The sequence below is a fragment of the Salvia splendens genome, chromosome 16 (assembly GCF_004379255.2).
Source record: "Salvia splendens isolate huo1 chromosome 16, SspV2, whole genome shotgun sequence".
NCBI classification, from domain to species: domain Eukaryota; kingdom Viridiplantae; phylum Streptophyta; class Magnoliopsida; order Lamiales; family Lamiaceae; genus Salvia; species Salvia splendens.
In genome coordinates, this window is record NC_056047.1 from 753,562 (window position 1) to 765,523 (window position 11,962).

General features: G+C 36.9%; 2 pseudogenes; one reads left to right on the plus strand and one right to left on the minus strand.

The window, feature by feature from the left end:
• Positions 1–2,287: 2,287 nt before the first annotated feature.
• On the plus strand, positions 2,288–6,499 carry LOC121771195 (annotated as a pseudogene).
• Positions 6,500–7,000: 501 nt separating this feature from the next.
• Positions 7,001–11,499, minus strand: LOC121771869 (annotated as a pseudogene).
• Between the last annotated feature and the right edge of the window lie 463 nt (positions 11,500–11,962).

The following is an 11,962-nucleotide window of genomic DNA, read 5'->3' on the forward strand; positions in this document are numbered from 1 at the left end:
TGCTAGCACTGAACATGCTTGACATACAAAAGTTCAAGAATAGTTGAACACATATTCAAAAAACTTATCTTCGTTAATCTAGGAATCCTACGGATGCGCGAGAATCAGAGATCAACTACTATTAGCACATGAAATCCATTATCAAATTATCATTTGAACAAATCTAATTGATAATTAATTACCACAATGTTCCAACTTATTCAAAGTTAAAGAGACATTCAAATAAGCCTAAAGATCTACTACAAAAGGTGCACCAAAAGTAATAGATTCAAACACTAAAATTGTGGTAAAAACGATCATAAGATAAAGAAGAACATAACATAAATCACATGAACAAATTATCCAATTATATGTTTGGAGCAACACAAGATTTTTAGCCAAGCATAATTAAACTAGGATCAATTGACAATGGAAGAAGAACACTTTGATTCATGGAGTAAGTCTGAAGAATTAACAATTCTTCTCCCAAAAAAACGTCACTTTCTCTCTCAATTTTTTAATCAATTCCTGTCTCCCTCTTGTCACCTCCTTCCCCAGCTTTTCACCCGTCCCCTCCTTTCTTCTACAGCCTTTTTTCCTTTTTTCCTCTCACGTCACTTCCCCCCTTTCTCTATTCTTTCTCCAATATCTTCTCTCTCCCCTCGAAACCGTCACTTCTCTCTCCAGATTTGTCATCTTTTTCTTCTCACAAACCGCCCACGAAACTGCAATTTTGCAGTTAGAACGAATTACCCGGCCGGGTAGAATTTTACAACTGAAAAATCACCCGGTCGGGTGATAGAAATTCGACCCTTGCTGACTCTCACACCTTCTGAATCTCACCCGGCCGGGTAGAATATTAACTCCACAAATTCACCCGACCGGGTGGCCAATTTTTGGGACTTGCTGGAATTTTTGCACAACTTTTTCACCATCCGAGCTTCATTCCTTGTTTCACCATTCAATCATCTTCCTACACCATAAAACATACTTTTGCAAGCATCAAATTGTATAAATCATGTAAAGTTAGGGGAATAAACATGTTCAGTTTGATTCGCATCAAAACTTCAAGAAAATTTGTTGTTCTATCTATGCATTATTTAATCTATAGCACAACATGATAGGAATGGGAATGAGATGATTATCTATAGCCGTCCAAATCCTAGTCCTTAAAATCAAATATTTTGGCTGAAATTTGGTACATTTCCTATGAATTTGAAACTTCTTTGTTTGGCTCGAAGCTAGTGCCTATCGGTTCTAGTGTTCTTGTTAATTTCTGCTTTGTTCGAACTGCGGTTGGGTTTACATCTTGCTTGAGATTTTAAGTTCCCGAGCCTCGTCGATTTTTGGGCCTTTGGTCTTGTTCTTGCTCGGTTGCTGGTTACTTATTGGTTACGCCGTTGTCGGAAAAGATACAAAACTACAATTAAACTCATAATCTGCTAATTTAACACCTGTGAATAATGATAATAACGTACGTTGGAAACGATTTGATTAATTGTTACACGTAGTATTAATCCTTAATTACTACTGTTAACTAATACTCCCTCAATTCCTTTATAGTTGAGTCATTTTTCCATTTTGAGAAGTTCGCTCATAGTTGAGTCATTTCCTATATAGTAGTAACTTTTTTCTCTTTCTTACTTTACTCTCTTACTTTATTCTTTCTACTTTATTCTCTCTACTTTTTTCCCTCTCCTAATTTTTCATCTAATTATTTAACACACTCAATATTTCTTTCTTAAACTCCGTGCCGAAAAGTTTTGCATCAACTATAAACAAACGGAGGAAGTACTAGTACTCCTTTACGTCGTACTCACTTTATTTTGTCTGTACTTATAAAGATGCTTCATTTTTTAAAAATGAAATCATTATTATCATTCTTTTATTTTCTCTACTGAAATTTATTTTTTAAAGATGCACAATTTTATAATGCATAATAGTATTATTATTTCTGAATTTACATTAACATATAAAATAAATTTACATAAAAAATCATGTGTCGTTCAAGCAATAGTAATTAGTGGAGTAACTAATTAGGAGTTAATACGGAGGGCATAATCTATTATGAGCAAATTACATTTAAATTTATTTTTTAAAGATGCACAATTTTATAATGCATAATAGTATTATTATTTCTGAATTTACATTAACATATAAAATAAATTTACATAAAAAATCATGTGTCGTTCAAGCAATAGTAATTAGTGGAGTAACTAATTAGGAGTTAATACGGAGGGCATAATCTATTATGAGCAAATTACATTTAAATGGTAACATTATCTAAAGAGTTAAATTTAATGTGACATCATAAAATATAAAGTATCCAGAAGTGTACTCGTTTATATCGCCCTCCTTCCGTTTTCCTCTCTCACTCTTGTTGTCGATCGATTTTGGCGGATTTCCTCTGCTCTGCTGAAAACGGTATATCTCTCTCTTCGCTACAGCTCTTTCTACTCGATCTGTTATCTCCGGCCACTCTTACTGTTTGCATTTGCAAAACTGATCAGTCACATCAACTTTTCGTTATCTCCTTGCCTGATTGATTGATTTCACAATTGTTGTGATACTTAGATGGCTTCGTCTCTTCTCTCGTTCGCTTCAGCTTCTCCTCTTGCTTTGCTAGATCCTCTCAAGGTAATCATACCTTTACCACTTGTTTCATTTTCTCGGATTTTTCTGCTTTCTCACTCCAGTATATCATGTTCACATCCGTAAATAAGCGGATCGGAGTTTTTGGGGAAATTTTGAAATTCCTCAGTTTAACTCGTTATTTCCGTGATGTTAGCAGGTAAATCCAAGGGTTGGAGGTTCCAATCAGGCAACGTTTTTGGGGAAGAATTTTATCAAGACGAAGGTATACACTAATATATCTCCGAGCATTTTAGCACTCAACTCTAATTGCATGAATTGTTGAAATAGTTGCTAGCGCCAGTCCAACAACTTTATCTATTTCGTTTATCAAGGCTAATGTATATATCTCTGAGCATTTTAGCTCCATAATGCTCAACTCTAATTGCGTGAATTGTTGAAATAGTTGCTTAATAGAGTTTATTATAGAGATATAATAGTTCTCTCATTTTATTTGTGTCGTCTTTCAGTCTTTCACTAGGACAAGCATGGCCGTTGCTGTTGAGGTTTCCAAGTTCAATGAAGTAACAATGGCTCCTCCAGATCCCATTCTTGGAGTTTCTGAAGCGTTCAGAGCAGATACTCATGAAATGAAGCTTAACCTGGGCGTTGGTGCCTATCGGACTGAAGATCTACAGCCGTATGTGCTTGATGTTGTGAAGAAAGTAAGTTGTTTCATCCTCTCTTGTATGATTTTGTACAACAACTGCTTTATTTCTGAGATACAATGATCGCATAGCATATTTAATTTGTTGAGAAATTACTAATGTTATTTCTCATAAAAAAATTGTAGGCAGAAAATCTTATGCTGGAAAGGGGAGAGAACAAAGAGGTACATAATTTTTTACTCCACAAGTTCTGTGATTCATCACTTATGCTTATAATATGCATCACAATGTGCAGTACCTACCAATCGAAGGTTTGGATGCATTCAACAAGGCTATGGCTGAACTATTATTTGGAGCAGAAAGCACTGTTCTACAGCAACAAAGAGTAAGGCATGAAGTCCTATTCTTGTGACTAAGAATTAAATATCTCTAATTGGCCAAGTTGAAGTGAATATAATCATATAATTTTCTTAAGGACCAACCATAACTGTATGAAAATTATAATTTTTTTTGTCACATGTTGCCACTGCACAGGGTCTTTCGGGAACTAGCTCTCTGCGGCTTGCTGCAGTGCTCATAGAGAGATATTTTCCTGGCGCTAAAGTTATGATATCAGCTCCAACCTGGGGTACTTATTAAAGTTCTAATGAACTTTCCTGGATAAAATTTTTACGTCTTTCTTCTGACTTGCAACGTCTCTACAGGGAATCACAAGAACATTTTCAACGATGCTGGAGTTCCATGGTCTGAGTATCGCTATTATGATCCTAAAACTGTTGGTTTGGATTTTGATGGGATGATATCGGACATAAACGTTGTGAAATCGTATTGATACCACCATCTCTTTAGAATTATAGTACTCATTAGTCAAGATTGTGCTCTTTTTACTCACTAATCAAGAGAAATAATATAGGCCAAAGTTTTATGCAATTCATCCTATAACTTTTGGGTACAACCTCATGTATTTCAGGCAGCTCCAGCAGGATCCTTTGTGTTACTTCATGGCTGTGCACACAACCCAACTGGTATTGACCCCGCTCCAGAGCAGTGGGAAGTAATAGCTGATGTCATTCAGTAAAAAAACCGTATTCCATTCTTTGATGTTGCCTACCAGGTGCATGCTCAAATTCACGTATATGTTAGCTTCATGAATATGTGAAAGTGTGTGTGTTTGTAAGCGTTCACAATGTGAGTATGTCTTGTATGGTCTATGGTGATTCATTTGCGTCAAACTTTAATACTGGTTGATTTCACATCTTTGACAGCATTCTGTGAAAAAAAAAGTATGATAGTATATGTAGGTTATCAATATATTCTTTATATGGGACTATCAATTTCGATGTAGGGGTTTGCAAGTGGGAGTCTTGATGAAGATGCATCATCAGTGAGATTATTTGCCGACCGTGGAATGGAGCTTCTTGTAGCTCAGTCTTACAGTAAAAATTTGGGTCTATATTCAGAAAGGATTGGAGCAATGAATGTTGTCTGCTCATCATCTGAAGTAGCACAAAGGTATGTCATTTGTATTGTATTGGTTCTCTCAGCATTTTTATTCATTGCACTTGTATTGCATCTTTCCATATGTTGGGGAACCGCTATTGGGATATGCATCACACTGTAATGGTGAAATTGTTAAATAGTACTAGGCATGTATTAGATGTCATGTTTACTGTTTGTCAAAGACGCTTATGTATGCTCACAGCTGATGCAATGTACATCATCTAACAAGATAATACTGAAATTGAGTAGATCTTTTGCGGGACAAAATTTGGTCTCTTTAGTTTCCCATGGAGGTTTTCCTTTAAGAGTGTATTATTATGTTCAATTTCTAACTTAAGCTTTGGATGTTGCTAAGAGTGACTTGTGTGCAACTGCAGGGTAAAAAGCCAGTTAAAAAGGATCGCACGACCAATGTACTCAATTCCTCCAATACATGGAGCCAGGATTGTTGCTAATGTTGTGGGGAGCCCAGATCTCCTCAAGGAATGGAAAGAGGAGATGGCATTAATGGCCGGAAGGATAAAGACCGTGCTGAAGAAACTATACAATAGCATCACTTCGAAGGAAAAAACTTCGAAGGACTGGTCCTTCATTCTCAAACAGATCGGCATGTTCTCATTTACAGGCTTGAACAAAGCTCAGGTACACAACCTATGTATGTTTAGAATGCTCAATTCAAAGGCACATCTTGTTCTGATATTTCTACCTTTTTGTCGAACCAGAGTGAAAACATGACCAGCAAGTGGCACGCATACATGACCGAGGACGGAAGGATATCCTTAGCCGGATTGTCTGCCGCCAAGTGCGACTACCTTGTCGATGCCATTATTGATTCATACCATAATGTCAGCTGAAAGGAGGTAACCATTTCAATAAAAATTCTCTAAACATTGTGTTTTTGTTCCTATAAGAAAGGTTTCAAATATCATTTCTTGTTATGCAATACTTGATTTTGAATTTATAATGAAGGTCTTAGTCAATCAATAGCAATTGATGTGTCACATGTGACCATATTTATTTTACAGGTCTAAACCTTATACTCCCTATAATGTGTCAATTTTTTCCGGCGGGTCATTCCGACTATAATTAAAGTGTGACACAGTTAATCCTATATGTGTGTCATACTTAATTTTACATGGTCATGAAATTGGATTCTTTTCTTTATTTATTCATTTTGGTGTTGTTCAGTTGCTATGATTTATTATCATATGATTACCCATCTAAACTTAAGTAGTGAGATTATTTTTTATCGGAAGGAGTGACTATGACTTATTATCATATGATTTTCCATTTAGGATTAAATTTAAGATTTTATAATTGGATTAAGTGAATGTAACTCATTATTACATGATTATCTATTCATGATTAATTTGTGAGATCCAATCGAGAATAGTTCGACCCGTTCATGTAACGTAAAAGTGCAATATTTGGGGTGAATCTTTCACCAGAGATGATTATGGTGAAATTGATTTTGAAGTAATGCTTTAAGGTTTTCTGGAGATGAATGTGCTCAGTGTGATTATCTAAATGATGGTTATTCACTTATTTGCTTCTAACGTACGTAGTCAAACTTTTGTCAAATTCTAATTTTGTATACTGTCATTAAAATCCGTTTAAATAATTAAATTATTGATTTCCAAATTAAATTATTGATTTCTTCTGATTTTGCAGGCAATGTAGGTTTTGCTTTACTATTTCGTCAATATATCTTTATTTAATAAATGGTACTATTATCTAATGTTATATGGTATATTGATAAAATATTATTATCTATAAAATCACAAAAAATGTCTACATGGAGGGGAAAACTTGTAGGTTAGAGAAATGAAAATAAAATAATTAGTACGTAATTAATACTTGCTCAATTTATTCTTGTTTTGTTTGCTCAAATATTATTATTATATAATAAAGTATTCTCTTCCCAAACCAAATTACAAAAGAAAAACTTGTAGTGGTATTGTTTTGGTCTATTCTTATCAATGTACTAATATAAAAACAACCTCGTATAAGTCTCGTCAAAATCTAAATTTTTTACTAGCTAGCACCAAAATCAAAGTATAACTAAAATCAAAAGTTTCATAAATAGTTCAAGCCCAAAAGTGACTAGAACTAAACAATCAAAGTTCAAGTCTTAAAATGACTTAAACTAAACAATCAAAGTTCAAGTCCAAAAATGACTTAAACTCAACAATTGAACTAGAACATGAAATAACCTAACAAATATTACTAGCAAAAACACCAACAAAACCTTACTATACTAAAAACTCAAACATAGAAGTATATTAGTTGATCAAACTCTTGCTGCAAATGCTCATGAGTTCTCGAGCAACTTCATCGATCTCTCCATCGCCCATCAAGGCGAGCCTCGCCTTAACCTCGTCCACCTTCGCCCTCACACCATCTTCCACCACGACACGATTGATCACCGCAGCAACTGTCTCAGCATTCGGCCTTCCATCTCCGTTTCTCAGCACCTCCTCCCCCGCACCAACCTCTTCGACCAGCCTAGCGTTGATGGGCTGGTCCAGATGCATTGGCACCGCGACGATAGGAACCCCAAACTTGAAGCTCTCCATCACAGAGTTCCAGCCGCAGTAGCTCACAAAGCCTCCCACATTTGGATGGACCAGGATCCTTTTCTGTGGGGCACATCCTTGTAAAATCTTCCCCCTTTTCCCCCAACCTTATCCAGAAAACCTTCCGGAAGCTTCTCTACGAGAACCACCTCAGTTTCCGGAAACCTGACAACCCAAATGAACTTAGCTTTGGATTGTAGCAAACCATGAGCAATCCCATCCATGTCCTCCTTGCTAAGGAAGTTCTCGCACCCAAACGACACAAAAACAGTCAATTTCGCCTCTTTCTGATCCAGCCAAGACAACAACTCTGATGAGGACTTCTGATCATCAGGCTCCTGAACAAGAGGGCCAACTGGGACAAACTTCTTCTCAGTCAAACCAGACACATACTCGATGTATCTCCCTTCGATCTCTCGAGACCCCTTGATGAGGACGATCTCGTGAGACATGTTGACTCCCGCATAGCCCATCTCCCTCTCTTCACAGTCCCGGGCATTGGCCAGCAGCTCGTCCATGAAACGAGACTCGTAGTGGCAAAACCTGATTTTCACGGAAGGGAACTCAGCGCCCGGGTCGCTGAAGTGGTGGAACATGAAACTGATCATGACAGAGCTGCTGGTGATGAAAATGACGGATGAGATGTTCTAGGCCTCAGCCAGCGGAGGGGCCCATGGCTGGAAGAAGTCGAAGATGAGAAGGTCGGGCTTATGATTTTGAGCTTGACCATGAGGAGGCCTTTGACAACTCCAAACAAAACTTCTCATCCCTTCTACAAAAACACAAGCCCGACCTTCTCATCTTCGACTTCCTCCAGCCGTGGGCCCCTCCGCTGGCCGAGACCTTGAACATCCCATCCGTCATTTTCATCACCAGCAGCTCTGTCATGACCAGTTTCATGTTCCACCACTTCAGCGACCCGGGCGCTGAGTTCCCTTCCGAGAACATCAGGTTCCGCCACTACGAGTCTCGTTTCATGGACGAGCTACTGGCCAACGCCCGGGACTGTGAAGAGAGGGAGAAGGGCTCTGCGGGAGTCAACATGTCTCGCGAGATCGTCCTCATCAAGGGGTCTCGAGAGATCGAAAGGAGATACATCGAGTATGTGTCTGGTTTGACTGGGAAGAGAATTGTCCCAGTTGACCCTCTTGTTTAGGAGCCTGATGATCAGAAGTCCTCATCAGAGTTGTTGTCTTGGCTGGATCAGAAAGAGGCGAAATTGACTGTTTTCGTGTCGTTTGGGTGCGAGTACTTCCTTAGCAAGTAGGACATGGATGAGATTGCTCATGGTTTGCTACAATCCAAAGCTAAGTTCATTTGGGTTGTCAGGTTTCCGGAAACTGAGGTGGTTCTCGAAGAGAAGCTTCCGAAAGGTTTTCTTAATAAGGTTGGGGAAAAGGGGGAAGATTTTACAAGGATGGGCCACACAGACAAGGATCCTGGTCCATCCAAATGTAGGAGGCTTTGTGAGCCACTGCGGCTGGAACTCTGTGATGGAGAGCTTCAAGTTAGGGGTTCCTATCGTCGCGGTGCCAATGCATCTGGACTAGCCCATCAACGCTGGGCTGGTCGAAGTGGTTGGTGCGGGGGGAGGAGGTGCTGAGAGACGGAGATGGGAGGCTGAATGCTGAGACAGTTGCTGCGGTGATCAATCGTGTCGTGGTGGAAGATGGTGTGAGGGCGAAGGTGGACGAGGTTAAGGCAAGGCTCGCCTGGATGGGCGATGGAGAGATCGATGAAGTTGCTCGAGAACTCATGAGCATTTGCAGCAAGAGTTTGATCAACTAATATACTTCTATGTTTGAGTTTTTAGTATAGTAAGGTTTTGTTGGGGTTTTTGCTAGTAATATTTGTTAGGCTATTTCATGTTCTAGTTCAATTGTTGAGTTTAAGTCATTTTTGGACTTGAACTTTGATTGTTTAGTTTAAGTCATTTTAGGACTTGAACTTTGATTGTTTAGTTCAAGTCACTTTTGGGCTTGAATTATTTATGAAACTTTTGATTTTAGTTATATTTTGGTCCTAACTAGTAAAAAATATAAATTTTGACTAGACTTATACGAGGTTGTTTTTATATTAGTACATTGATAAGAAAAGACCAAAACAATACCACAAGTTTTTCTTTTGTAATTTTGTTTGGGAAGAGAATACTTTATTATATAATAATAATATTGAGCAAACAAAACAAGAATAAATTGAGCAAGTATTAATTACGTACTAATTATTTTATTTTCATTTCTCTAACCTACAAGTTTTTCCCTCCATGTAGACATTTTTCGTGATTTTATAGATAATAATATTTTATCAATATATAATCCATATAACATTAGATAATAGTACCATTTATTAAATAAAGGTATATTGACGCATAGTAACCTACATTGCCTGCAAAATCAGAACAAATCAATAATTTAATTTGGAAATCAATAATTTAATTATTTAAACGGATTTTAATGACAGTATACAAAATTAGAATTTGACAAAAGTTCAACTACGTACGTTACAAGCAAATAAGTGAATAACCACCATTTAGATAATCACACTGAACACATTCATCTCCAGAAAATCTTAAAGCGTTACTTCAAAATCAATTTCACCATAATCATCTCTGGTGAAAGATTCACCCCAAATATTGCACTTTTACGTTACATGAACGGGTCGAACTATTCTCGATTGGATACCACAAATTAATCATGAATAGACAGTCATGTAATAATCATTTATTTTGGAAATCCCTCGACAAAAAGTTGGTGAGATTTTAGTCTCTAAATAAATCCTCATTTGTCATTTCCTTTTACACTCATGCATAAATACTTACACACAGAGATTAGGTTTTGAATCATCTTCTACGACCAAACCTTAAAAATAAACACTTTATGATGGACACAGATTTTAATATATAATTAGTAAAGTAAGAGAAAAATAAAATAATTTAGTGGAGAATAAGGCTACCTTATTAGAGAGAAAAAAGTTACCAAAAATAGGTGAGTTATTTTTATTGGACAAAAGGAGTATATAATAGGCTTGAGATTGCGGAATCCACGAAGATCTATTTTCATGGAACAGAGGAAGTATATAATAGGCTTGAGATTGTAGAATAATTTTTTTTGACACGAGATTGTAGAATAATTTATTTCTATGTGACGGAGATGTGTATATAATAAGCTTGAGATTGCAGAATCCACCGGTAGTGTAGGCTTGCAGCAAATCTTGTATCAATATATGTTTTAATAATCAATTATATATCTATCAAATGAATATTGAAAAATATATTAATTGTGAATAATAATCATTTACTTTTTTTACTATCCCATGGAATATCCTTTGTCAAGAGAGGAAATAAAAATCTCACTCATCTTTGCTGAGAATTTTTTTTTTGTAATAAAAGGCGAAACAAACTTAACGAATATAAGAAACACGTAATCTTTGGTGAGATTCTAATATGTATATAACTCCTCATTTCCGTTTTTAGCACCTTGCATGAAAAGCATAAATACATGGACAGACTTGGACTTTGAATCATCTTCTACAACCAAAATAAACCCTAATTTTGAGAATTTAGAGAAAGAAGAGAATGAGTTCTTCCACAAAAAACTAAAGCCCTCGAATTTTGATGTTCCCATGGTTAGGGTATGGCCACATCACACGCTACTTAGAGCTTGCCAAAAAACTGACCATAAAAGGCTTCTTCATTTACTTGTGCTCCACTGAAGCCACCCTCTCTTCCATCCGAAGCAAAATACCTCTAAACTTGTCAAACTCCATTTAAACAGTGGCCCTTCCATTGGAGGTTTCACCAGATGAACTCCCTGAAAAGTACCACACCACTAATGGCCTCCCTTCCCATCTCATGGTCAAGCTCAAGGAGGCCTTCGACAACTTCAGATGAGTTTGGAGTTGTCGAAGACCTCCTTGAGCTTGACCATGAGATGGGGAGGGAGGCCATTAGTGGTGTGGTACTTTTTAGGGAGATCATCTGGTAAAACCTCCAAGGGAAGAGAGGCTAATTCAATGGAGTTTGACAAGTTTGGAGGGATTTTTGTTCGGATGGAAGAGAGGGTGGCTTCAGTGGAGCACAAGTAAATGAATAAGTCTTTTGTGGTGAGTTTTTTGGCAAGCTCTAAGTAGGGTGTGATGTGACCATACCCTAACCATGGGAACATCAAAATTCGAGGACTTTGGTTTTTGGTGGAAGAATTCATTCTCTCATTTCTCAAAACTCAAAATTAGGGTTTGGTATGGTTTGGTTGTAGAAGATGATTCAAAGCCCAAGTCCGTCCATGTATTTATGCTTTTCATGCAAGGTGCTAAAAACGGAAATGAGGAGTTATATACATACTAGAATCTCACCAAAGATTACGTGTTTCTTATATTCGTTAAGTTTGTTTCGCCTTTTATTAAAAAAAAATCTCAGCAAAGAGGAGTGAGATTTTTATTTCCTCTCATGACAAAGGATATTCAATGGGATAGTAAAAAAGTAAATAATTATTATACACAATTAATATATTTTTCAATATTCATTTGGTAGATATATAATTGATTATTAAAACATATATTGATACAAGATTTGCTGCACGCCTACACTACCGGTGGATTCTGTAATCTCAAGCTTATTATATACACTTCTACGTCCCATAGAAATAACTTATTCTACAATCTCGTGTAAAA